This window comes from Myotis myotis, unplaced genomic scaffold (genome assembly GCF_014108235.1).
Source record: "Myotis myotis isolate mMyoMyo1 unplaced genomic scaffold, mMyoMyo1.p scaffold_m19_p_18, whole genome shotgun sequence".
Taxonomy (NCBI): Eukaryota; Metazoa; Chordata; class Mammalia; order Chiroptera; family Vespertilionidae; genus Myotis; species Myotis myotis.
In genome coordinates, this window is record NW_023416322.1 from 8,008,248 (window position 1) to 8,034,785 (window position 26,538).

At 48.2% G+C, this 26,538-nt stretch overlaps 2 protein-coding genes, 1 long non-coding RNA gene and 3 other non-coding genes across 17 annotated transcripts in view; 3 read left to right on the forward strand and 3 right to left on the reverse strand.

Moving 5' to 3' along the window:
• The window catches only part of PIK3C2B (phosphatidylinositol-4-phosphate 3-kinase catalytic subunit type 2 beta), a 76,391-nt gene extending 65,146 nt beyond the window's left edge, over window positions 1–11,245 (reverse strand). For all 3 annotated transcript variants that reach the window (XM_036343409.1, XM_036343407.1, XM_036343408.1), the window contains exon 1: window positions 10,870–11,245. The gene's annotated coding sequence lies outside the window, so the exon portion shown is untranslated. The remainder of the gene's footprint in view (window positions 1–10,869) is intronic.
• A 6,602-nt stretch (window positions 11,246–17,847) lies between these two features.
• LOC118673881 lies at window positions 17,848–17,955 on the forward strand. Its single transcript, XR_004973533.1, has one exon. It is a non-coding gene; the product is annotated as a U6 spliceosomal RNA (small nuclear RNA).
• A 2,799-nt stretch (window positions 17,956–20,754) lies between these two features.
• Window positions 20,755–20,827, forward strand: TRNAK-UUU. The gene has a single exon. It is a non-coding gene; the product is annotated as a tRNA-Lys (tRNA).
• A 285-nt stretch (window positions 20,828–21,112) lies between these two features.
• On the reverse strand, window positions 21,113–21,185 carry TRNAK-UUU. The gene has a single exon. It is a non-coding gene; the product is annotated as a tRNA-Lys (tRNA).
• A 1,262-nt stretch (window positions 21,186–22,447) lies between these two features.
• Window positions 22,448–23,059, reverse strand: LOC118672923. Its single transcript, XR_004973253.1, has 2 exons — window positions 22,830–23,059; window positions 22,448–22,752 (listed from the first exon to the last, which is right to left on the reverse strand). It is a non-coding gene; the product is annotated as an uncharacterized LOC118672923 (long non-coding RNA).
• A 6-nt stretch (window positions 23,060–23,065) lies between these two features.
• Window positions 23,066–26,538, forward strand: part of MDM4 (MDM4 regulator of p53) — a 30,146-nt gene continuing 26,673 nt past the window's right edge. For 4 of the 10 annotated variants that reach the window (XR_004973251.1, XM_036343049.1, XM_036343048.1 and 1 more), the window contains exon 1: window positions 23,141–23,162. The gene's annotated coding sequence lies outside the window, so the exon portion shown is untranslated. Of the gene's footprint in view, window positions 23,163–23,335; window positions 23,438–26,538 lie in introns of those variants that run through there. The other 6 variants (XM_036343042.1, XM_036343046.1, XM_036343045.1 and 3 more) reach the window with 4 other exon arrangements.

Sequence of the window (26,538 nt, forward strand, 5' to 3'; positions counted from 1 at the left end):
CATCCCCCTGGGCAAGGAAGCTCTGCCCACTGACCCTCCGCCACCAGTTCCTAAGCCAGCTATCTACACATGCGGTCTGATAACAGAGAATAGCTTCAATTAGCGCTAACTCCCCAAATCAAAAAAAGCCCTGATAGGGACCCAAAGCCATGGTGACCACACAAACCTGCACAGTGCACACAACCATTACCCCCCCCCCCCCCCCCCCACACACACACCCTCCAGCTCCCTCCCTCCCTCATCAGCTCCCTGAGGACAGGAAGCTAGCCTGGAGACCACCAGGTCTCCATCCTACTGTCCCTGGCAAAAAAGTCTGAAAACAGTAATGGAAGGTGAAAGCCAGAAGAGAAAGGAAACAGGACCTTCAGCTCCAGGGCAGCTCTGGGCCTTCCCAAGCAGGCCCTTCCCTGCCCACAGCCCAGCACACGGAGGGCAGGCCGGGCGGAGAGTGCCAGGGAGCGAGAATGCCAGGGAGGAGGCCCCAGACAGAAAGCCCAGGAGGCCCCTGCCCAAGGCCCTCTGTAAGTCAGGGCTGAGAGCAGAAGCCCTGGGGTGCCCCACAGAGCAGGAAGGGAAAGAAAAGAGATGCATGGTTCAAGCCCAGGAAAAACCGTACAAACAAAACACCACCCAACACCTGACACTAACTTACACAGGGGTGTTAGAGCGAGGCCTAGGTGCTAGTCCCTCCCAGGGCCATCTGCATTTGAAAAGCAGAGTGTCAGGGGCAGAGCGCCCATTCTGAAGGGGGTAAGACACATTTCCAGAGGCGCTGGGAGGAATGATTCCTGAAGGTGGGCTGGAGGATCCCGGGGCAGGCTGTGCCTCCCCATGGCCTCCCCTGGTCTCAGCCCCTGGCGCCCAGGAATCTCTTGCTCCTCCCCACAACACAAACCCCCTCCCCCCATCAGGCAGCTTGTCCTTTTAAAAGTCACTGGCCTCTCCACTCCTTGGCCTTGGCTGTGGTTAGCTAGCCTGACCCAGGCAGCCACCAGGCCTTCCCCAGTAGCCAATCAGTTCCACTCCACTCTTCCTGGTGGCCGGCCGGAAGGACAGCCTGCTCAGGGCAGCCTAGGACACTGAACCCAGGGGGAGACCAGGGATTCGAGGCCTCCTTGGGCCTCCTTGGCCTCCTGAGGGAGACCAAGGTCAAAGGAGAACCCCACTGGGGAAGCAGGGCCTAACAGGGATCCCCCAGGCGGCCTCTTAGTGTCCAGAATCCCCAAACTGTAGGGGAGGGAATTACTTAGATGGAGGACTGGGGAGGGGGCAGCAGGCAGTGGTCCTGATGTAAGTCTAGTGCTATCAGCCCAGCTCGTCTGCACATACAGCCTGGTGTAGACTCCCGTGCCCTGTTTCCCAGGCCACCTGCCTCGGGGCCTCAGGAAAGCCATGGGTGCAGCCGGAGGCACCTTCCTTGCCCTCCTGCTTCCTCTCTCCTGTTTCCACCCCAACTCAAGATCCTCGGAAGCCTTCCCTGGCCGACCCTTTCAAACTCCCCTCACTTCTCTTCCTCTCCGTGCCTCCTTCACACTCAGATGCTGTGCGTGTGACATGACTGATTAAAATGCAGGCCTGGTGTCTGGAGCCCAAGAATAACCTTCCTGCCCGAAATGGCACAGAAACCATGTTTGCATCTTTTTGCATGAAGGGGTCAAGAAGATGTCTTTTCTAAGTAGGAAGTGATCTAGGGGGTGGGGGAGGAGAGCCCAGAGTCAGGGCAGTTGGTCTTACTGTTGCTCTGCACATGCCTGATGCCTTTCTCTCATCTTCTGTGCCCCACTTTGCACAGGAATGCCCCAAGGGGGACAAAGGTCCCCCTAAGAGAGAGGCAAAGTAGATACTCAGCAGAAAGGTGAACCAGCTGCCCACCTGACACAGTGTCGCCCGCTCACACTCCACCAGCCCCATCCTCATGGGGCCCTCACTCATGTGTCCCTCACTCAGGGTTTACCAGGGTGGCAACAGTCAAGGGCCATTCTCAGCAGGTATTAGCCTACGTGCTGGGCAGCTGGCTATGTAGCCAAGGTGTGACTGCACCCGTAGGCATACGTGGGAGCTGACCATCCACAGGCACCTTGCTGAAATACCATGACCAGGACCATAGTCACCATTACAATCAGTCAAATTAGTCCCTCCAGCGCTTGTCCACCATCAGTGATTGAAGTATTTGGTGAAAGGGAAAGAGGACCAGGAGGCAGGGAGAGGGGCGAGAGGGGTGGGAGGCTGAGTATGAGCATCACAGAAATGAAGGAAGGAAACAGACCTATTGTTTGCCTCTGGAATGTTGTGCCAAGTACTGTTTGTTTAATCCTCACAACCATCTTTACTAGTAAGTGTGGATATTATTAGCCTTACTTTATGAACGAGAAAACTAGAAAACAGGAAAGGGACTGAGTAAATTGTTCAGGGTCACACAACTAGCAAATGAAAAAATCAAGATATTTGTTGGAGGTCACAATTCAGTATTTTTCTCATCCTGCCAAAAAACCCAGACGTTTCACATTTTACCAAATGTTCAGGCTGATATCAAAGATTATCTTGGCACACCCCCACTTCCTCCTCCCACACCACAAACACTTCTTTACCTTCCCCAGCCACTAGGAAAACAAGCAAATAAATAAACAGGGGGGGAAATCCCAGTCCAGCTTTGCAGATAAGAGAACAATGACCAGAGAGGGAAAATCACTGTGTGTGTCACACAGCCGCTCAGTGGCAGCAGTGAGACTAGAAGCCGGTCTCAGACTCTCACTCTAGTGCTCTTTCCACACTGAGCCACGACCAGTCTGTCGTGCCCATTCTCAAAATCCTCCAGAGAGTGGGATCCCCCAGCCTTCCTGTGTCAATCTCTCTCAAGTCGGTCTACTGCTTTCCAAGCTTCTGATTACTTTAAGTGAAATATTAGGCACCAAAAGGTTATTATTCCTTTTTCTGACCTGAATGATTAAAACTTCACTAAGAATTTTTTTTATTAATTTTAGAGAGAGAGAGAGAGAGAGAGAGAGAGAGAAACTTTGATCAGTTCCTTCCCGTACATATGCCCCCCCCCAACACACACACAGGCATTGAACCCACAACCTGGGTATGTGTATAGGATGATGCTCCAACCAACTGAACCACACCAGCCAGGGCGTTCACTTGCACTTTTTAGAGCACAACATGGTTACCTTGGGGTCAGGGACCACACTGAATTCAAGTTTGTATTCCTAGGGTAGCACAAACCTGCTATTGAAGGATAATACCCAAAGGATTGTAACCACCACCATTTACTGAACCCTTGCTATGTACCAGGCACTGTTCTAGGCAGTTCATTAATGAACTCGTCCTATCTAATAAAGACAGAATATGCAAATTGACCATCACTTCATGACAAAGATGACGGTGCCCACAGCCAATAAGGAGGGAATATGCAAATTGATGCAACAAAGATGGCAGGAGCTGGGCCGGGAAGCTTCTGCCCCGCCCCGGCCAATCCGGGCCTCTGGGCAGTGTGCGAAGGTGGAAGGTGGCTCTGAACGGAGCGAAGGAGGTGCTGGCAGCCAGGGAAAGGAAGACTTATTCTTGCATGAATCTTCATGCATCAGGCCTCTAGTTTTATTTATAAACAGCCTTGTTTTCTCCTGGTACAATTATTTTTCCCCATCTTCCATATGAGAAAATGAAAGCACAGATAAATTAAGTAACTTTCTCAAGGTCAAACAACTAGTTTGTGGAAAAACCAGAAATTGGACCCAAGAAATCTGACCCCAGAGCCATCCTCTTAACCATATGCTGAATTTATACGCCTGTCCATTGAATGAATGAATAAATGTGAGAATGACGGAGCAGAGGTACTGAACATATTTTGTTGTTGTTTTTTTCCAACATGGTATTTGTTTAATCCTCACAACAAACCTGTCAAGTTAGTTTTTTGCTTTGTTTGGTTTTGGTCTTGTTTATCCTCACCTGACGACTTGCTTAGAGAGAGAAAGGGAAAAAAGGAGGGAGGGAGAGAGGGAGAGAGAAAGAGAGAGGGAGAGGGAGAGAGAGAGAGAGAGAGAGAGAGAGAGAGAGAGACATCAATTGGTTGCACTCTGCATGTGCCCCAACCGGGATCGAATCCCCAACCCAGCTATGTGCCCTGACCAGAAATCAAACCAGCAATCAACTGAGCCACTCTGGCTAGAGCAGCGGTTCTCAACCTGTGGGTCGCAACCCCTTTGGGGGTCGAACGACCCTTTCACAGGGGTCACCTAAGACCATCGGAAAACACATCTATAATTACATATTGTTTTTGTGATGAATCACTGTGCTTTCATTATGTTCAATTGGTAACAATGACATTGGGGGTCACCACAACGTGAGGAACCGCATTAGGAAGGCTGAGGACCACTGGGCGAGAGCTTAAGATGTTTTTGTTGGACCGACAATTAACCACCATGAATGAGCTCAGCCTCTATTATCCATGGAGTTATCACTAGAGTCCTTCTTACACTTTCCTTGAGTTCGGTCAGAGTCTATGCACAAGAAATTTCGTGGTCTACCAGTAGAGAATCACTGTCAGTAAAATACACAAGATTGGCTTAATTTATTCCTAGTGAATTAAGTTCTTCCAGAACATAAACTCTAAGAAGACAGGGATTTTCAATGCATAACCCATGAATGAAAACTGAGCCCACAACCCAGGCATGTGCCCTTGCCCAGAATCGAACCTGGGACCTTTCAGTCCATAGGCCGACTCCCTATCCACTGAGCCAAACCGACCAGGGCTAATGAGTTATTTTTAAACATTACCTAACAGACCTGCATCCCTTTGTGATCATAGCTTCTTCCACAGATGACTTTACGAACTTTCTGTTGTCATTTGGTTCTTGGGGAAGCCCCAGCTCATTCAGAACTTGGGCCTCATTGACTTTTTTCTCACAGGTCCCTTCAGTGCAGCACAGGGGGAATCCTGGCCTAGTTTCAAACTTCAGGTTTTCTTTAATTAGTTGTACAATCTTAGGCATGTTTCTTAATTTCTTTTATTTTTTTGCTAATCCTCACCAGAGGATATTTTTTCCATTGCTTTTCAGAGTAGAAGGGAAGAAGAGAGACAGGGAGAAGGAGAGAGAGGGAGGGAGGGAGGGAGAGGGAGAGAGAGAGAGAGAGAAGCATCCATATGAGAGAGAGACATTGACCCATTGCCTCCCACACTCGTCCTTACAGGGGATGCTCCCACCACTGAGTCACACTGCCCAGGTCATGTTTCATAATTTTTAGTTGGACTCTAAACCTAATATAAACCTCAGTTCTGCCAACTATAAAGGGGAAAGACAATTCCATCCTCATCCATTTCCTCCAAGGCTGGAGAGAGGGAGAAATGAAGATGTTTTAAAAGCTACAGGCGGATGAACACTCAATGCCAGTAGCTATCCTCTTCCCCTTCTTGGTGCTTGATTCTTTGTTCAAGTAGTTCCTTTCCCCTTCCCTATTGCAATCACCTGCAACAGCACAGTCAAAACTGCCCTTCAAGAACGGCCAACCCCCTGGAACCACTTTTATCTTTCAAAGTTCCTTGTATCTATCTTTCCTCTTAATAAAAATACATAAATAAATTGCCCTGACTGGTTTGGCTCAGTAGATAGAGTGTCGGCCTGCAGACTGAAGGGTCCCAGGTTCGATTCTGGTCAAGGGCACGTACCTTGGTTGCGGGCACATCCCCAGTGGGGGGTATGCAGGAGGCAGCTGATCAATGTTTCTCTCTCATCGATGTTTCTAACTCTCTATCCCTCTCTCTTCTTCTCTGTAAAAAATCAATAAAATATATTTTATAAATAAATAAATAAATAAATAAATAAAGCTGGCCCGGCTGGTGTGGCTCAGTCTTTGAGCGTAGACCTGTGGGCCAGGAGGTCATGATTCGATTCCTGGTATGTGGGAGACAGCCAATTGATGATTCTCTCTCATCATTGATGCTTCTCTCTTTCTCCTTCTCCCTTCCTCTATGAAATCAATAAAAAAATAAATATATCTTAAAATCTGCCTTCTTGAAGTCTAGAGTGAAAATATGACATCCCTGGTTATAAAGTTTTTTTTTGGAGAAAATATAGGTGCCTATCCCCAGGTTCCCCTATTCTCCAATCTGCAAACAATCTCTCCTTCCTTGGTCAGAACGGTGCGCCTAGTCCTTTGGAAGACACACAGCGCGGCGGGTCAGAAATGTGACAGAGGCTCTGCTTCCAGGAAAGCAGGCTCGTCCCAGAGGTCTCGGGAGTTGGCTCCATCGCGACTCTAATCTCGGTTCAGGGCTAGTGTGTGGCCTGAGACAGGAAGAGCACACATCTCTTCCTTCTCACTGGCAGGGTAAACTGTAGTATTTCCTCAAAATAGAAACTCCTTGGTTCTGCACTCTTCTGCCACCTTACGCCTTCTGCTCTGCTGCCAACAGCGCCAACTAGACTTCGAAAGAGAAATAAAACTTGGCTAGAAAGGATGCCTCCACACAGGCTTATTCCTGGTGGGCATGGACAGCCAGCCGCGTGCAGGGCACTCTCATCCCTGGCACCTCCTCCACTGGGAAAGAGGAGATAAAGTCAAAATCTAACCTCTAGATTTCTAGCCTCTAGCCCACAGGGCCAGAAACCGAGAAGAAGACACAAACATAGTAGGAAGAACCACTGAGAAGAAACGCTGCCCAGGAGGTTAGTCTCACAGTGACTAAGGTTGACTAGGGTTGAGAAAGGTCTAGGGCAGTGGTCGGCAAACCGCGGCTCTCGAGCCACATGCGGCTCTTTGGCCCCTTCAGTGTGGCTCTTCCACAAAATACCACGTGCGGGCGCGCACGTACAGTGCGATTGAAACTTCGTGGCCCATGCGCAGAAGTCGGTATTTTGTGGAAGAGCCACACTCAAGGGGCCAAAGAGCCGCATGTGGCTTGCGAGCTGCAGTTTGCCGACCACTGGTAGGGAGCAGGGAGTTGAACAATGTTTTCTTTTTTTTTTTTCTTTTTTAAATATATTTTATTGATTTTTTACAGAGAGGAAGGGAGAGAGATAGAGAGTTAGAAACATCGATGAGAGAGAAACATCGATCAGCTGCCTCCTGCACACTCACCACTGGGGATGTGCCCGCAGCCAAGGCACATGCCCTTGACCGGAATCGAACCTGGGACCTTTCAGTCTGCAGGCCGATGCTCTATCCACTGAGCCAAACCGGTTTCGGCATGAACAATGTTTTCAAGGGACGGGGCAGGAGTAATAGAGTTAAGGGGGGAGGACAAGAGTTTCTAGAGAGGTAAAAGCTTTGGCTTCTCTTTGAAGTAATATGGAGCCTCTGCCAGGTAAGACTTCCTCCAGGAAGTTCTCAAGGGGAGGAAGGAGTGAAAGGTTAAGGATTGCTTCAGCCATGAGCTCTCTGTTCTGCCTCAGGACAATAGAAAACCCCTCTCCTCTTCTCCCTACCTCGAGGGTCTCTGCCCCAAAGCACAAACGATGCATTCTGGGTCCATTATCTCTAACCAGCAAGGAGATGTGGGGGAGTGAATTCCATCACCAAAGTTCAGAGAGAGCAGAATTTGCCAGCAATGAAGCCACCGATGGAGTCTAGCAACCGTGCGACTTCCCATGGAAATGATGCCCAAGGCCCTTTCCAGTTGTAACACTTCACGTGATCATTGGAAATGCAAGAATTGTCTTTCATTTTAGAACACGGAGATGAAATAAAGCAGGTACGGAAATATCAAAACACAAGATTTGTCTCAATTATCCCACGGCCCCCAGGGCCCAAATCTCTCACTAGAGTTGCCCAGAAGGGAGCAAAATTACTTGATTTGATTATCCCCAGTCTTGTCCTTATGCTGAGGCCAAGGATATGACTGAGAAAGCAGAGAAAGGCCTTTAAGACTGGAGCCCAAGGAATTCACACACATGTGCCTCAACCCTCAAACAGCTGGGAATTAAGGAGGTGCTATGCCGGACTGGGGCTGGGCCCCTGTCCTTAAGAAGCTTGTTATCAAAAGTACGTTCAGCCCAGTGGTTGAGCATCTACCTATGAATTGGGAGGTCACTGTTCGGTTCCCAGGCATGTGCCTGGGTTTCCAGCTCGATCCCCAATGTGGGTATGGTACCATGTATGGTACTGTGCAGTTTTCAGAGTGCTTTTGCATACATGATTTTATTCAGTTCATAGCAAGCAGTACATTTCCTCCTTAAAATAATCCGGTGTGCATACGGAAGGCAGCCGATCCATGATTCTCTCTCATTATTGATGTTTCTGTCTTTCTCTCCCTCTCCCTTCCTCTCTGAAATCAATAAAAAATATTTAAGAAAACAAATAAAGTACATTCAGTCTGGTGACATTTCACGGGCATTCAAGTCAAGGGACCCGATATGAAAGAATTCTGCAACTCGACTGCCCCTTTCTGCTCTCCCAAGACTCAACGTCCACCCATAGTACCATCAAAATGATGAGCACAGGGTGAGACTGCCTGCTTCAAAACCCTCCTGCCATTTACTAGCTGGCTGACATCAGTGTTAGCTATTATTATATTATCTGCCAGCTCAGCACTCCCCTGTCTATAGACAGCAGCCAGCCTTTGAGGGGTGTATGACTCTCCCCAATTTCCTACAAATGTCATTAAGCAGCCTTTCTTTCCCCCCCAGTTCCCATCCTGCCAACCCTATTTAAAGAGAAATACCGAAAGAACAGTTACCTCAGTACTGTCGCATCGCTCTTCGCTTAGCCGGAAAGGAAAGGTTCCAGAACATTCTCCTCCAACGCCTCCCCCAACTCCACCCCACCAGCTCTCCCTCCCTTGTTACCAAGGCTAAACTCAGGATGAATAACTGACATTTGTATGGTACCGTGCAGTTTTCAGCGTGTTTTTGCATACATGATTTTATTCAGTTCATAGCAAGCAGTACATTTCCTCCTTAAAATAATCCGGTGGACCACGGGCATTATTTTTCCCCATTTTACAGATACACAAATGAAGGCATAGATAGGTTCACAAGTTGTCTACGCTCACAGTTAGGAAATAAGTCATACCAAGACTCAAGGCCAGGCCTCCTGGCACGGAACCCACATCATCACGTCCAAGTTCACACCCTGGGAGCCTGAGGAGCCTCAAGTTTAGGGCTAGTTACGAACCCCCACAGGGAACACGGATCCCTCATTTGTCTCCCGACTGGTCTGAAAAGAGCTGTCCAGGCTGAAGGACCATAGACACGAGACACCTACAAAACACCAGGCCCAGGTGAGATGAGGGAACCACAGAATGGGAACCAAAGGCTCACAGGTGTGGGAGATCTACCGGGGCACCACTGGGTCATGGCAAAGACCGCGGGCAGTCCAGGCCGCTGCCGCCTCAAAGGGGCAACGGAGAAAAGCCTGAGGCCTCCCTCACCCCAGCACACCCTGCAGGCCTCCCTCACCGAGGCTTCCAGGGAGCGGGAAATGGACACGCTCCCTCTGGCCAGGGCTGATCACACACACCCATGCACACTCGGCAGTAAATTCTGAGCCATGGAAATGCAACCTGGGCTCACCCAGACCAACGGAGCAGCAGCCACCACTCCTCCGATGCTGGCTGCCAGGCGGAGCTATAAAATGTGCCTCGACTTAATTTTTCCATGGACACCATCCCAGACGGGACTGCCAGGCTCTGGAGGAGCTGCCATGCCGAGGCTTCAGAACCACGCAGTTCTGGGGCCCACGGCTGGAGTTGGGGAGGGAGGTGTATTTGGGGGCCGGAGTAGCCACCCCCTGGGCCATTTCTCTTCCCATATCTTTCCAAGGTCCAGCGTGGCAATAGAGCGAGTTTTCATTCAGGGACGGCTACCGGGTTGGAATTCCGTGCAAATTGCTTACATCTGCTTGGCCATGCCCCAGTCAGGTAGTTTAGAGAGAGGAGGCGCCCTGTTGGCCCACTTTTGGGAGCAGGAGTAGCTGTGTGCTACAGAACCCAGGGCCATGCTGGGACCAGCCGGCCCAGGGTGCAAAATCCTCCAATGGAACAGAGAAAAAAAATCAGGGCAGCCGGAGACAATGGATTCCACCCCAGGCTGGTGGGACAGGGACAGGGACAGGGAAGCCACAAAGACCCCAAATGGGGGTGGAGATGCCAGGAGAGAAGGTTGGCGTGAAGCAGCCAGAGCAATGGCAGATTCACCACACACACCACACAGCCCTCAGCCACGGAGGGTGTGTGCACGCAGGACCCTGGCCCCTGCTAAGCCCCTGAGCTCCCCACCCAACCCCACCCCAACCCAGCTGGGCAGCCGCCCCCTTGGGCTCCCCGCTGCTGCAGGGCTCCCCAGCATCAAAGCCACCGCTGCTGGGAGCTGAAAATGACTGACAAGTACAGGCCAGGAGAGGAGCCCTCTCGCCTCTGCAGGGCCCGGAACTGGGGCCTGAGGGTCCCTCTCCCTCTCCCAGGATTTCTCCTTTTGCTGCAGGATCCTTATAAGGGAGAAGCCAAGACTACCCTGCGTCTGGCTTTAAAAAAAAAAAAAAAAAAAGGTCTATATTCCCCAGGCTGGATGATGACTTTTCACCCACTGCCCGAGAAAGCACCACCCCGACTCCAGAGCAGCTTTGCTTTTTATTTCTCATCTTAAACAAACAAACCACTGGTCGGTTCCGATCGCCTAGCAGCTGGGAGCTGGGAGTGTGTTGAACAGGGACGGGGTGGGGAAGGCCCGGGAGCTCGAGGTGCCCGAAGCGGGCGGAGCGGGTCGGCGACCTGCGCCGGCTGCGAGCTGGAGCTGTCGCCCTCCCGGCATCCCGGCTCCTGCCATTGTGGCGCCGCGGCTGTTGCCCCGCTGGAGGGGCAGCCCTTGACCTCCGCTCCCGCCACGCCGGGCCACCGGCAGCCCCGGGCGGTCGCTCCGCGCCGGGCGTGCGTCCTACCTGTGCTCCCCGCGGGCTCCCCTCCAGACCCGGCCGCGGCGGCGCTCGCCCCGCAGCTCCCGGCCCCGCTCCGGCCGCACAGCCCTCCGCGCGCTCCAGCGGTCGGGAGGCAGGAAGGGGCGCGGGGACCTGCTCCGGGGAGAGAGAGTCCTCGGCCCCGAGCGTGCGCAGCCCGCAGTCAGGCCACCCCGCGGGAGACAATAGCGGGGGCCGCGAGCGCGGGCAGAGAGGCCATCTCCCGGGGACCCGGCGCACTGCACGGCGGCGCCAGGCGGCCAGAGCGGCCCGGGCGCGGGACAGGGCAGCACAGGCGCGCCAGCCTCGGCCCCGGCCCCGGCGCCCAACTCGCCGAATCGCAGCGGCAGGCGGGGCGGGCCCGCAGCTCCGACTGTCCTCCGCCCCTCCCCTCCCCTCCCTCCCCTACTTCTCTCTCCACCCCTCCCCTCTTGCATTCCCCTCCCCTTTCCTCCCATCCCTCCCCTCCCCTCCCCTCCCCTCCCCTCCCCTCCCCTCCCCTCCCCTCCCCCTTATCCTCTCCTCCACCTCTATTGCCTTCCCAGCACCCTCTACCTCTCCCCCCCACCTCCCCCTCGCCCCTCTCCCCTTCCCCGCTTCCCTACTCTCTTCTCCCCTCCTGCCCCCTCCCTCACGCCAGTGCGCCCGCAGGAGAAACGCGCCGGCGGCGAGTTTTGCTTGGAAAACCCTAGAGCCAGGGTTTCCACTTCCCACTCGGGTGAGGGTTTCTGCAGACGGTTGTTACTCTTCCCTTGGCACTGTGGCAGGTGCGTGCCAAGTCATTCTGCTGGAAATGACAGCGTTTTGAGGTCCCTTATCGGTTTGAGGAATGTCCCAAATCCTTAGGAGAGCGATGCCCGAAAGAACCCCTCCTTGAGGTCTGACGTCGAGGTGGGGGCCTGAGGAAGCTGCGCCGGCGGTGCGGTCACACTCAGCCTCCTTGGTTTCTCTGTGAGGCCAAGTGCGTCGTGGGACCTGAGCCTGAGAGAATAGCCATCAACAACCCCAGAGGGGAGGGGAGGGGAGGGGAGGGGAGGGGAGGGGAGGGAGGGAGGTGGCGGGTCCTCCAACCCAACTGTGGGAGGAAAAAACCCTCTTTCATGCAGCATGTTATATTTAACTATTTGACTCTTAAGCACCTTTCTTTGAGTGGTGGTCTCTAGAAATTTCCAAAGGCTACACCCAAAAGAAACCAGTAGATGGCCAGCTCCTCGTTTGCATTTGGTTTGCATAATGATCTATGATCTCAAAGTACATTTTTCTCAAACCATGAATCTTTGCTTTCCCCCAGGACTCTCTCTCCTTTCTTGCCAGACTATGAAGATCAGCACCTGGTTCTCAGCTCCCTCCTCTGCAATCCCCTTCAGGTACCCAGGGTCTAAAGCAGTGGTTCTCAACCTTCCTAATGCCGCGACCCTTTAATACAGTTCCTCATGCATAGTGATTAATCACAAAACAATATGTAATTATATGTGTGTTTTTTCGATGGTCTTAGGCAACCCCTGTGAAAGGGTCGTTAGACCTCCAAAGGGGTCGCGACCCACAGGTTGAGAACCCCTGGAAGGGCTCCCAACCTCCTTCAGATGCCCAGGACTCCCCAGCCAGGGTCCCCCGAAAACATCTGCCAACCTTCCTGTCCCTGGTCTCCAGGAAATACTTGCTAAAGTGCCACCATTGGTCTGCTTGGGATTCACCATCGTTTAAAAAACAAAACAAAACACAGGTGTCAGAGAGGCCTTTTAAAGATGTCCTCATTATTATGAAGCTGCAACAAACTCAACACAGTCCTTAGATTCATAGAGTAGTAGAACTAAAGGACTCCAGGGCTCAGTAAGAGGGTAAGTGCTGGAAAGGGAATTTGAATGCCCAAAGGAAGTCCTACAGAGGGGAGAAAGCAATTAAAAAGCGAGTTCACAACTCAGAGGATTTATTGGGAAATGCTTTGTTCTCATTTAAGATAAAACCTGGGCAAATGCAAAGGACCCTTCATTGCAGGCAACCCTGAGTGAACCAACGGGAGGGGTTCACTCAAGTTTCTCTTGAGCCTGCTGCTGAGGTTGCTTCTGGCTCAAAACAATCTGCACACCGAGACACATCTTGGGGTGACTGGTTCTGGACATCCACATGAGTGCAGGTTGGGAGCTCAAGCTGGGAGGAGGGGGGCGGGGCATGACAATGTTCGCAGTGCAAGATCAAAACTATGCCAGGAGTGTGAGAGCCGGGCTGAAAAGGAGAGGGCAGATACAACAGATAGTTAGGAAGTCAGATCAGTAATAGATGATAATATATTGAATGCAGGGAATCGGGGAGGTGTGGGAATCTAGAATGACTCCCCACCTTAGGAATTGGTGGCAGGTGATGCCATTCGCTAAGCAAGGGACTGTGGTAAAGCAGAGACCAGGTGGTGGGGGAGCAATCGTGAGTTTAATTGTGGACATGTGGGGTTTGTGGCACCTACAGTATGTTTAGGTGAGGGTGTCTAGTAGACAGTGGATTTATGAAACTAAACTCAAAGTGGAAGGGTGGACAGGGGATATCAGTTTTGGACTCTTCACATTATAGGTGGTCAGCAAAGTTACGGGCATAGGCAAGATCACCCAGGTGGGTAGATAGAGGAAGGAAGAGGCCTGCAAAGGAAATCAAGAAAGCTAAGAACTATATGATTTCGCTCATATATGGGATATAAAACTGAAACTTGTGAACACAGATAGCGGTGTGGTGATTGCCAGAGGGAAGGGGGTAGAAAGTAGAAGGGGTTCCTAGAATAAGGTGACAGGAGACAAATTAACTCTGGGTGGCGGGCACACAGTGCAATATACAGATCTTGTAACATGGAAACCCACACCTGAAACCTATATGTTCATGTTGAACAATGTCACCCCATCAATTTAATAAATACATATTTTTTAAAAAATAATAAATCAAGGATAAACACCGAGGTTGATAGAAAAACAGAGACCACAGCGTGTCAGAAAGGAGGGTGGGAGAAAGCATCAGGAAAGAGACTGGAACAGAGGCGCAGCAGGAACAGTCAGGAGGACAGAGCCGAGAATGGCCCTTCGGATTGGCAAGAAAGTCACCAGGACCAGTGGTGGGAGAACAGTCATCGTTACACCACGATCCAGGGGGTTAAGGAGCGAAAGAGACACATGAATCTAGACCACTCCTTCCAGAAACTGGGCGATCCATGGGAAGGAGAAATGTGAGGCAGTGGACGGGGGAATGCAGAATCAAAGGGAAGAGTTTTGTTGTCTGATTTGTTGTTGTTTTTCAGATGGGAAAGGCTTCAACATGCTCATATGCTGAGGGGGAAACAAACGAGATGGAGAGATGATTAATGAAAAATGCCCCAGAGGAATTGGGATCTAGGCACGGGAGGGTGGAGTTGCCTGTGCTGTCTTTGGGAGAAAGAACGCACAAGCCGATGCATTTGTGGTAGACCTAGAGGTTAGAAGTTGAGAGAAGTGGCTGCCACCTGACAGCCTCTAAGTCATCTCCTGGGAGAGAAGGGGTCAAGATGGGATTGAGCATTAAGGAAAGTGGTTAAGGTTAAAAGAGCCACTGAAAGGAATGATTGGTAGCTTGTTAGAGGAGTGGAATTGTCGGCAGAGCTGAGGATATGGCTGGGATGGGATATGTAGTGGTTTCAATATGAATATTTTTACCATTTTCTACTGCAGATCTGGGAAGTCAGTGTAGAACGTTAAATCAGGGTTGGGGGTTTCAGAATAAGTACAGTTGTGGGATAAAGGGAAAGAGGGCTCCTGACAAAAGAGGAGGTGCCCAAGGAGGGACATGAAGCTGAGGAAAAGCTGTTAATGTCAAAGGGGGAATTAGAAGCCCGGGGCCACCACAAGTGTTGCTCCCTCCAACCTTCTCTCCAACACCCCAGCCAGAGTGATTGATGTTTCTAAAGCAAACACCTGCTTCCTTGCTGAAAACCTGCTTACCTATAGCTCCATAAAGGCAGGGAATTTTTACTTTGGCTTTTAAACTTCCTTAAACTTTCCTAGAGCCTCGCACAGTGCCTGGCACATAGCACATGCTCAGTAAAATTTGTCTAATGGGAGGCTCCATAGAGCTCTTAGCTAACAGGCAAACTTCTTAAGAAAGGCAACAAGGCCTCTCACAATCCGCCCCTTGCTTCTCACTCTGGACTCAGAGGACAGGGCCTTCTTCATGTTTGTCCTGTCCTCAGAACAGCACCTGCCATGTAGTAGGCAGTCCATACATGTGGGTGAGTAAGTCGCTCTCTCCTGCATCCCAATGCAAACGTCATGCTTTGGTCTTACTGATCTCCCTGCAGTTCCAGGAATATACACTATTCTCACCAAGGGGCCTTCTACGGACTTTTCCCACAGCCTGGAAAGGGACTCCCACCGCCAATCGCCACTGCTATCACCCTTCGTGGCTGTGTTTCTACATGGCAGGCAGAAGAATGGCCTCCCAGAGGAGGAAATGTCTGCTTCCCACTCCCCAGAACCTGTGCCTGTTATCTTAGGCAGTGAAAGGATTGTGCAGATGTGATTAAGATAAGGACCTTCAGATGGAAGGTTAGCCAGGATTACCCAGGTGAGCCCAATCTAATCACATGGGTCCTTAAACGCAGAATCCTAATACCTTTGCCAGTTGAAGTCAAAGGGAGAGGTGATGCCCTGGCCGGGTGGCTCAGTTGGTTATAGCGTCTTCCTGTGCACCAAAGGGTTGCAGGTTTGATTACGTGTCAGGGCACATACCTAGGTTGTGGGTTCAATCCCCAGTCGGAATGTGTGCAAGAAGCAACCGGTTGATGTTTCTCTTTCTCTCTCTCTCTCTCCCTATTTTTAAAAAAATCAATCAACAAAAACGTATCCTCTGGTGAGAATTAAAAAAAGAGGGGATGCCCTAGCCAGTTTGGCTCAGTGGATAGAGTATTGGCCAGCAGACTGAAAGGTTGTGGTTTGATTCCAGTCAAGGGCATGTACCTGAGTTTCAGGCTCCTCCCTGACCCGGGCCCTGGTTGAGGGGGTGGGGGCGGGGTGTGTGTGCAGGAGGCAACCAATCGATGTTTCTCTCAGATTGATGTTTCTCTGTCTTTCCCTCTCTCTTCCACTCTCTCTAAAAATCAATGGAAAAATATCTTCAGGTGAGGATTAAAAAGGGGGGCAGGGGGAAGATGTGATGATGGAAGAATGGTAAAAGAATGGTAAGAGAGATACAGCACTACTGGCTTTAAAGTTGGACAATGGAGGTCCTGAGCCAAGGAAAGTGAGCTGTTTGTAGAAACAGATTCTCCCCTAGAGCCTTCAGAAAGGATCACAGGCTGCTGGCATCTTGATTTTAGCCCACGAGGGCCCATGTTGGGCTTCTGAAGCTGTAAGATAAGTTGTGTTGTTTTCACCCACTAAACTTTCAGTTATTTGTTACAGCAGCAATAGCCAACTAATACACCCTGCAACTAGTTTTCCAGGAAGCTTCCCCAGAGTGCCTTCTAAGGATGCCTACCCACACCCGGTAGCTGCCTGGATTGTAGCACTAATCACAGCGTTGTAATTGTTTGCCTTTGTCCGAATTGGGGAGGGCATGGAAGAGGGGGTAACTAGTCTAAAAGCTCCTTCAGGACTAGGACATCTCTGTTGGGTTTACCTTTTAATTGCTAGGCCTACTTCATCGCCTGATGCAAAGTTGGTGCTCAATAAGGACTCGGTGAATGAGTGAATGAATGAAGGTTCAACATTCTACACCCGAGAGTAACCAGGCTAGACCATGGGGCACTTGAGCATTTATGACTCTGGGGGTAATAACAAGAAGTAGGTTATTATTAGGGAGCAAGTGGATGAAACGAGAGGGAGGGGAAGGTGATTGAATCCATTTACTTGTGTTGTGTTCTCTCAGGGCTCTGCTGTGGGCTAGGGCTAATCTGTAAAACAAATTTGAGCTAAATTTGAAAAAGGCAATGTTTGTACCATTTTCATTTTAAAATGCTTCAGTAGACTTTCTTCAAAAAGATTTAAGTGTCTTTGAAAGATGAATGGAGCCATAGCCAGTTTAGCTCAATGGGAAGAGCATTGGCCTGTGGACTGAAGGGTCCTGGGTTCGATTCTGGTCAAGGGCACAGCCCAGGTTTCGGGCTCAATCCCTAGTGGGGGGTGTGCAGGAGGCAGCCGATCAATGATTCTCTCTCATCATTGATGTTTCTATCTCTCCCTCTCCCTTCCTCTCTGAAATCAATAAAAATATGTTTTAAAAAAAGAAAAGAAAGATGAATGGATATTGGAGATGAGGTTAGGGTGCTCTATAAATATTTGGTGGTTAGGTTGATTTCTTCAGTTTCATTGACATCAGTCCCTCTGCTTTCTCCCCTATATCTTTTCGGTGACCCAGCATTTTTGAGGGCTGATGCCAGTATCTGAGTTTTTCTTTTTCTTTTTTTAAATCCTCACCTGAGGATAAGTGTATTGATTTTAGAGAGAGGAAGAGAGAGAAAAACATCGACTGGTTGGTTCCCATACACACCCCTACCTGGGGTCAAACTTGCAACCCATGCCATTATGGTTAATTAATATTTAACAAAGGAGGCAAGAGTATACAATGGAGTAAAGACAGTCTCTTCAATACATAGTGTTGGGAAAATTGGACAGGTACATGCAAAAAAAAGAAAAAAAATGAAACTAGCTCACCAACTTACACCATACACAAGAATAAACTAAAAATGGATAAAAGACTTAAATGTAAGTTGAAAAAACCATAAAAATCTTAGAAGAAAACATAGGCAATAAAATCTCAGACATCTCACATAGCAGTATTTTCGCAGATATGTCTCCCAGGGCAAGGGAGACAAAGGAAAAAGTAAACAAATGGGACTACATCAAACTAAAAAGCTTCTGCCCAGCAAAAGAAACCATCAACAAAACGAAAAGGGAACCCCCTATAATGAGGTATCACCTCACACCTGCTAGCATGGTTACCATCAATAAATCAACAGTGCTCGCTTCAGCAGCACATATACTAAAAATTGGAACGATACACAGAAGATTATCATGGCCCCTGCGCAAAGAGGACGTGCAAATTCGTGAAGCGTTCCATATTTAAAAAATAAGTCAGTCAACAAACAAGTGCTAATGAGGATGTGGAGAAAGGGGAACCCTCGTGCACTGCTGGTGGGAATGCAGTCTGGTGCAGCCACTGTGGAAAAGGGTATGGAGTTTCCTCAAAACCTAAAAATGGAACTGCCATTTGACCCAGAGATCCCACTTCTGGGAATATATCCTTAGAATCCCCAAACACCAATCAGAAAGAATGTATGCACCCCTATGTTCATAGCAGCACAATTTACAATAGCTAAGACCTGGAAACAGCCAAGTGCCCGTCAGTAGATGAGTGGGTAAGAGAAGCTGTGGTACATTTGCACAATGGAATACTATGGGGCTGTAAAAAAGAAGGATCTCTTACCCTTTGCGCCAGCATGGAGGGACCTGGAGCTTAGTATGCTAAGTGAAATAAACCAGTCAGAGAAAGACAAATGTCACAGGATCTCACTTATATGTGGAATCTAATGAACAAAATAGGTCCAGAGGCATGGATACATAGAAAGACTGACAGAGGGGAGGAGAGTGGGGAGGGCTGAAAGAGATGAAACAAAGACATGTATGTGTGTCTGTATAGGCCATGAACACAGATAATAATCTGGTTTAGGCCTGGGTGGGGCAGGGGCTGGGTGGAAGGTGGGGAGGGGGTTAAAGGGGGCACCTGTAATATTTTCAACGGAAGGAAGGAAGGGAGGGTGGAGGGAGGGAGGCAGGCCTCAAATATAGAATCTGTCAGTTTAGACTGACCTCTACTGGGTGAATTATGTTCAACAGTCTATGTGAAGTGAAGCTTGAGGGAAACACTTATGATTTCATGCTAAATACGGTGCAGGATAGCATTCCTGGTGTGGTTTGCAATGCAGCATAGAAAAAGCTGATTCGGTTCATGTGACCTCAGATGGGACTTTGCAACGTTAACAAACCAAACTTTCAAATTTAACTGTTGCCCATTCGATAAAATTATTCTCCTGTCAGCTGTCTCCAATGTAGCACCTCTCTTTTACCTCCCTCCATTCCAGCCAGGTTAATTTATTCACAGCCCCCCCCCCCCCCCCCCCCGCTTGAAACAGAACTTGCATGCCCCACTTTCCTTCTAGACTTACCATTTCCCCTCCCACTGTGCCTAGCTCACTGCTGGGGAAATTGTAGGTGCTCAATAAGCAACTTGATGGATTAATCTCATTCAGTCTATTTGATTTTAAACAGCCGTTTTATTATCCATCCAGAATGGGACAATAAAGCCATGGGGCAGGAAAAAAAAAACACATGAAGGCTTCTTTAACTATCTGCCTTAAAAAAAATTAGGTAGTGTACACCTGAGACTAATATAATATTGTATGTTAACTGTGATTGAAAAATAAAAAACAATTAAAATTTTTAAAAAGTTAGGTATAATGCATCTTCCTCATAAAAAGAGAGCAAAAAGTTTTTCCTTATCTAATACAGTGGGTGCTTAAGAAATGTCTGAATGAGTAAATAAATATCTGCCTGGCTCATTACAATGTCTTTTGTACACATCTCTGATCATGTGTTTACTTTGCTAAAAATTCAGGGACCTCCACCCTCATTATATAACCCCTGCCTTTCAGTCCATTCTCATCTCCTGCCACTCTTGTACTTGAATTCTTGTTACTGCATCTATAACTTTATTAAAATTGTTTGCTTAAATGTCTGCCTTCTTTCCTAGACTGTGAGTAGGATCTGTGTTACTTATCTCTGACTCTAGAGCTAGCCGGGAGCCTAAGCAATAAGAGATGATCAAGAAATGTTGGTTCAAGTAAATCATCCCTTTCCTTTGCATTTTGAGTCTTTCCCTTCTAATCTTATTCACAGTGGGGAGAGTAACAGTGGTAAATTGTGAGATTTAGAAGGCTTCTTACAGATCAGCTAATCAATTGCCCTCATTTCATAAATGCGGAAACCCAGGCCCATTCAGGATCACACCATTTGTTGGTCTTTATTCTAAAAGAACCAGACAATTGTAGGAAAGAAATTGCTCCAACTGAGGCTGAGCTATTTTGCTGTTCATTGTGTTCAGCTGCCTCAAGTTCCCAGAAACAAAAATGAATTCCCTTATCAGTCTTTGGAATTTCATAATCTTGTGTTCCACACCCTGTGCGTCAGGGTTGATAAAACTGATTGTAGGAAAAACTGGGCTAAACTGGAAACTATTATTCTCAGTACTGTATATGGCTTCTTCCCCTGGTGCACACTTACACTGCTTTAGACGGACTCATGTTGTGAGTCTGACTTGAAAACTGTAACTTGTCTGGAAAAGGGGGAAAGACAAAAATTAATCAAAATTTGAATTAAAGTTCTAAAGCTCCCTTTGTCTCAATGTAAATTCAGGCCCACATTTCCGCAGTCCCTTCTCTATTAGCCCCTCTCCTCCTGAATCAAATGCGTCGTTCGTGCTCAGGGATGCTTACCTAACAGCTGCGTCATCTAGTAAAGGGAAATGTATTTTTCATTAAAGGGAAAGATACTGTAATCTGGTTCAGCAGAATAAAATTAAGAGGTTCTGTCTTAATCCCAGGAAAGTGGTGTTCAGCTTGGTTGCCCATTTTTCTGTAATTTAGTAGCATTGAGTTTTAGAGAATCCAGTAGATAGTGACAATTTATCAAATATGAAAGAGCTTGATGAACACATGCTTTAAATGTAGAAAATTAGAAAAGAGAGTTAAAAAAAAATTTTCTTCAAAAAGATACTTTAAAACTAATTAATACCTAAATTTAACTTTTTGGAGAAGCAATTTATTAGAATTATATCAAGTAAAGAGAAGAGCAGGTTCTTTCCAAGAGCGCCCGGATAGCTCAGTCGGTAGAGCATCAGACTTTTAATCTGAGGGTCCAGGGTTCAAGTCCCTGTTCGGGCGTGTCATTTTAATGTCAATGCTGAAGTGTATTTATATTTTAAGTGGAATTCGCTTTGTTTTTCAATGATTTCAGACTATGATAGATGTTCTCAGGGGAAAAATGACCATGCGCAATTACTTCATTTCTTGGTGAGTACGGAGGTTTTGCGCAGTAGTTTCGCAGCGAAAAGGAATTTGTTTTTTCAGATTACTAATAATCGAGAAAGGACAAAAAAACAACCAGTTAACGCAATGCGCCCGTTCAAAACAAGAAAGGGGGGGGAAAAAAAAGAGCGAAAAACATAACGCCCGAACAGGGACTTGAACCCTGGACCCTCAGATTAAAAGTCTGATGCTCTACCGACTGAGCTATCCGGGCCCTCACGTGGAGCTGAAGCTTTTGCAAACCCTTACAAAAAGTCAGGACTCTTGTGTAATCACGTCCTTCCGCCTGCGCTTGGTGACGCTTTTAAACACGCGAAAGCTGGATGATTCATGCGCCAAAGAAAAACTTAAGACCTAAAAAAATCCTGCGCCTTTCTCCAGCATTACCCGCTCATTCAGAACGACGACATATTTGTGTCCTCAATAACCACCATTAGGTAAGGCAGGCTTCTTCGATCTGTACTCTCTGTGATAGGTCCAGGATTGAGAGAACGGCGAGGTAGACTACGTTTGAAGCGTCGCAGTGAAGTCTGGTCTATTATACTATTGATCATCTATTGATAGTCGGGGTGAATACCAGTTCTCAAACCTTCCCGCTAACAGAAAAAAAATCAATGAGCCGAAGAGAATACACATACGCTGTTCTGAAGCTGTCGGGTCGAGCTGTGTAAGATAAAGCGGGAGATAGGACACTGATAGGGAGATTGTATTGTAAGTAATTTTACGCGAAGAAAACCTTGGGGTCAGAAGCCTTCTTAAGCCCGAGAGACTGGAAAGCCGAACATGCCCGACGGGGAGATGTTATTGATCTTGGCATCGGAAGGCTGGTCTCGTGCACAGCCATCATCCCCTGAGCACCGCCCTCCGCAAAAGGGCTGGCGTTGGGAATTACCCACCGGGGGGCTCAGAGTGGGTCAAGCAAGGGTTTTTGTTAGCGGTTTCCTAATTCCTCTGCGATACAATATTAAAACTATAGCCACCATCCTGTATATAAGGCTTAACTTAATTGACTAGAATGGAGGGAGATGTAGAGAATTTAGAAAGCTGGCGATATCGGGTTAATTCTGGGCTAAGGGAGTAACGTTACCCCTAGATTTATTCCCCTCGTGCACATTAAAAACAATAGCAAGGACTACCTTATTAAGTGTTCTCTGTAAGAATCACATCACCAGGGCTAATCGTCTACCCAGAGCTAGTGGTAGAATGGGTTCTAAAATGGGCTGTGTGTATGGAATGCTGAGGCATCAAATTAATAATACTTGACTGCCCACCACCCCGCTCAAAACCCTTTGATTCTTCCCTATTATTTATTGAATAACAAGTGGAACTTTTCATAGCAGCATTTCAAGTCCTCTCCAATCTGGCCCCAGCCTACATTCCACACCAGTGTCATTTAATACAAATTATAACGCAAACTACAGGTGTAATTTAACATTTTCTAGTAGCCACGTTAAAAAAAAAAAAAAAAGAAACAGGTGAAGTTAAATATATTTTATTCAACCCAACATATCCAAAGTATCATTTGGGTGTGGAATCAACCTAAACTTCATCAATGAGATATTTCGCATTATTTTTTCCTACAAAGACTTTCAATCTGATGTGTATTTCAATCGTGATGTGCACGTCTCCATTTGGACTAAGCACCTTTCAGGCCACATGTAGCTGGTGGTGATTATACTGAACAGTGTGATTCATCACCGTGTCAATCGTCTCCACAACTTCCAACACAAATCAGCGCCGACCCTTCTCAGTTTTAAGACGGTGTCGTCTGATTCCTCATCCTGGGGAGCGGAGGGAGAGGCATTTTTCTGATAAGCGCAAGGATGCCCCTCGGCTTCTCCCCTCCCAGGTTTCTGACCTCCTAAGACGCGTCTGCAAATAGCACCAGACCTCGCGGCTTCGCTCCGGAGCCCTCAGGCTCCCCGCGGTCTAGGCCTCGCCACTCTGTCCGCCGGAAGAGGGTCTACTCTATGGTGGGGAGAACTCGTCCTCTCTAGCTCTCCAGCCCTCCAGTGGGCCATCTATGGTTTCCCCGAGGCCTCGCCGGAAGCTCCTGCGCGAGGTGGATGGGAAACCGGAAATTGCGCTCTCATTGGTCGCCACCCGGGTTTCAAATTGCGGCCGAGGCCTGAGCACCTTTGACTGACATCCTCTGGGCTTAGCGCGGGAGCGACTCGCGAGGGGCCCTCAGGTGTGGTTTTGGGGTTCCGGCGGCGCCGGGAGGCCGGGGCGGGGGAGGGGGGGTGGGAGTGGGGAGCGGCGGCTGCGCGGCGGGTTCCGCGGGCCCCGAGCGGGGAGAGCGGGCGGCGTGGGCGGCCTGGGACCGTGGCGCTGGGCGGAAAGGGCTGGCGGGGAGAGGGTGCGGAGGTGAGCACCCGGGGAAGACGAAAGCGGAGGTGCAGGGACGGTGCGGCGCCGCCATCAGTGACAGCCTAACGATGTTCCTCTGGGCGCAGGATTTTGGGGGTACGGAGGCACTTGGGAGCACGGAGGTGGAGAGGGCGGCGGGAGGAGGACCCGAGGTGCGTCAGGAGTTCGGGGTAGCGGTTTGCAGAGCTGCGGGTCCCGCGTCTCAGGCCCGGGTGCTTGCTTGCAGAGTGCTCACCTCAGGGCCGCATGCAGACCTCCCAGCTGTATCGGGAGAGGAGGCTCAGGAATATGTGTTTACTCAGCACAGCCCCCTCCCCACCCCCGGTGATTCCTGTGCACCCTAACGTTTGAGAACCGCTGTTTTAAAGCGGCGCCGGAGGAAAATGCTGCTGCTCATTCTTTTTTTTGTGTGTTTTTTTTTTGGGGGGGGGGTGTGGGGACACCGGCTGTGAAAGAATTCACCACTGAGAGCTCAATGCAGAGAGGAAGTTTATTTTACTTTCCCGGAAGGGAAGGAAGGGAAGGAAGGGAAGAAAGGGAAAGGGCCGGTGCATTGCTAATCAATACAAGGGCAACAGTGATAAGGAAGGGAGGAGGACTTTTGGGCCGAAATTGAGCAGACAGGAGCGGGTGGCAGTTCGTTAGTTCTTCAGGGGACAGTGCAGGCAGATGTCCTTGGCAGGTGTCTTATCAGTACTTTTCCAACGCCTGTGAAAATTCTTAGAACCGAAGTTACAAAGAGTTCAACCGAGGCTTGTTTGAAGGGGAGGAGGAGGGGAACTTTCTGCTAACGAGAGACTTCTGGGTGCAAGTTAACCCTGAGTTGTAAAAACAGCAGGGAGGAGGGGGGTGCAGGAATGGAGCCTCGAAAGTGGCGTATCTTGTCTTGCAGTTTGAACTGGGGGGCTGTTTGAATCAGGGGGACTAACCATCGTGGGATTAATTAGCAGGTGCTGCTCACAAATTGTGGGCGGCCACACACAGCAAGGAAAAAAGAGGCCTTTTTCCTGCTCTCACGCTCGCCCTTTCCCCCTCCACCGCACTGGGCAGGATCACAACTTTTTATAGTCCTGAGGTGACAGTGCGTGCCAGTTTAAAAAAAGAAATGCGCGGAAAACAAGCGTGTGGAGTTCCTCTGTCATCCCTCACCGGGTTCCTCCTCAGGCTGGCAGCTGTTAACTGCCTGATGCCACAGCCTTCCTGACTTCTCTGCACACATTCACAGATTGAGACAGTTGTGTGATCATTTTGTGTGTATTGTTCTGCACCTTACGTTTTTTCAAACAATATCAGGGACAGCTTTACATAAAATATACATGACATACGTTCTTTTAAAGATTTCCCAGTATTGTGATACAGGGTTGTACAACAGTTTCTTGAAACAGTTCACCGTTGGTGGATTTTTTGGTTGTTTCCTGGCATGTTGTTGGTTTTGCAAACGCTTGTACACTATCTTTGTACATGTGTAACAGACCTTGTAAGAACTAAAAAGTCAGCAGTTTTTTCCTTGTAAGAAAAAAGTTTTTATTAATTTGTTAAAAAGCAAAATTCAACCAAGTAAATTTGAAGAGCTAATTGGCTTTAAATAACTCATGAATGGGGCAACATCCCATCTAGCAATTAGAAGGGAGCGCGAGGGGTTGTACAAAATGGAAGATTTTTATAGGAAGAAGGATGGAGCAAGGGAAAGGAAGGATTCCTTTTTTTTTAAATCCTCACAGGAGGATATTTAGAGAGAGTGGAAGAGAGGGAGGAGGGGGAGAGAAACACCGATGTGAGAGACACATGGATTGGTTGCTTCCTGCATACGCTCTGACCCAGGCTGGGGATTGAGCCTGCGACCGGGGTAAGTGCCCTTGACTGGGAATCGAACCCGAAACCCTTCGGTGCAGGGGTCACTGCTCTAACCATTGAACACACTGACCAGGACAAGAGGTTTTTATTTTTATTAGTCTTAAAATCACAGTTGTCTTCAAAGGTAGAGATTTAAAAAAATTTTTTTTATTGAATTTATTGGGGTGACATTGGTTAACAAAGGTAGAGATTTGAAGGTGAGATGTAGAGTGTTTTGAACTAAGTGTAGGGTAAAAACCACTCTTTTTCATCATCATGATGAATAGAACTGTTCTTGTTCTCTATGATTTCAGTGTAGTAGGGGATAGACATAAAAACATAAATATAATGTGGGAAGCGTTCATGGATTTGCTCTGGTGTCATCAGCCTCCCTTGGGGAGTCAGAAAAGCCTTGACCAAGGAAGTGACTTTTGACCTAGATAGAAGAATGAGTGGGAATTTTTGAGAACAGAAAATAGAACATAGAAGAGGAAAAAGGACTAGTGCTAAGGCCTACCCTCCCCCAGTTGAAAATCTGATACAACTTTTGACTCCCCCAAAACTTAACTACTAATAGGTAATGTTGACTGGATGCCTTACTGATAACAAACAGTCGATTAACATAATTTATGTTATTTGTATTCTCTACTGTATTCTTACAGTAAAGCTAGAGAAAAGAAAATGTTATTAGGAAAATCATAAGGAAGAGGAAATACACTTACAGTTATTGATTGGAAAAAACTTCGTGTGTAAGAGGACCCTGCGGTTCAAACCAGTGTTCAAGGATCAACTATAACTGGCAGCTTGGTATAGTGAAAAAGGATAAACTTTTGACTTGAGCAAGTTTTTTGACTTCTTTAAGCCCCAGTTTTCTCTTTTAAGGCGTGAGTAACAATATCTCATCATGCTGCACTCAAAAGAGGTTCCAAGTGGGAAAGGAACAAGATCTTGCTTTGGATTCAGAGTCCATCAGCTGACTTCATTTTCTCACACACATCCTTGATCAGTGCCTTTGCTCATGGTGTTTCCCCTCCCATTTTTCCAGGATTCTCCCATTTGAAAATCCTTCCACTCCTATCTCCATCCCCTCTCATTCCTCCTCTGCCTCATAGTCAACAATAATTTGTCCTGCTCTGAACTTCCCTGACTCTTAAATCAGTATCTTTTTTAATGGCACAACACTTTCTGCTTATGTTAAAGTAAGCATAAGGACAAAGTGGAATGCTAAATACATCCATTTATATCAATTACAATAAATGGTTAGAGATATTATTTGACAAATTGGATTAAAAAACCTAGAGTTCAGATATATGCTTTTTATGAGGGACACACAAAAATTTTAAGGCATGCAAAAAATTGAAAGT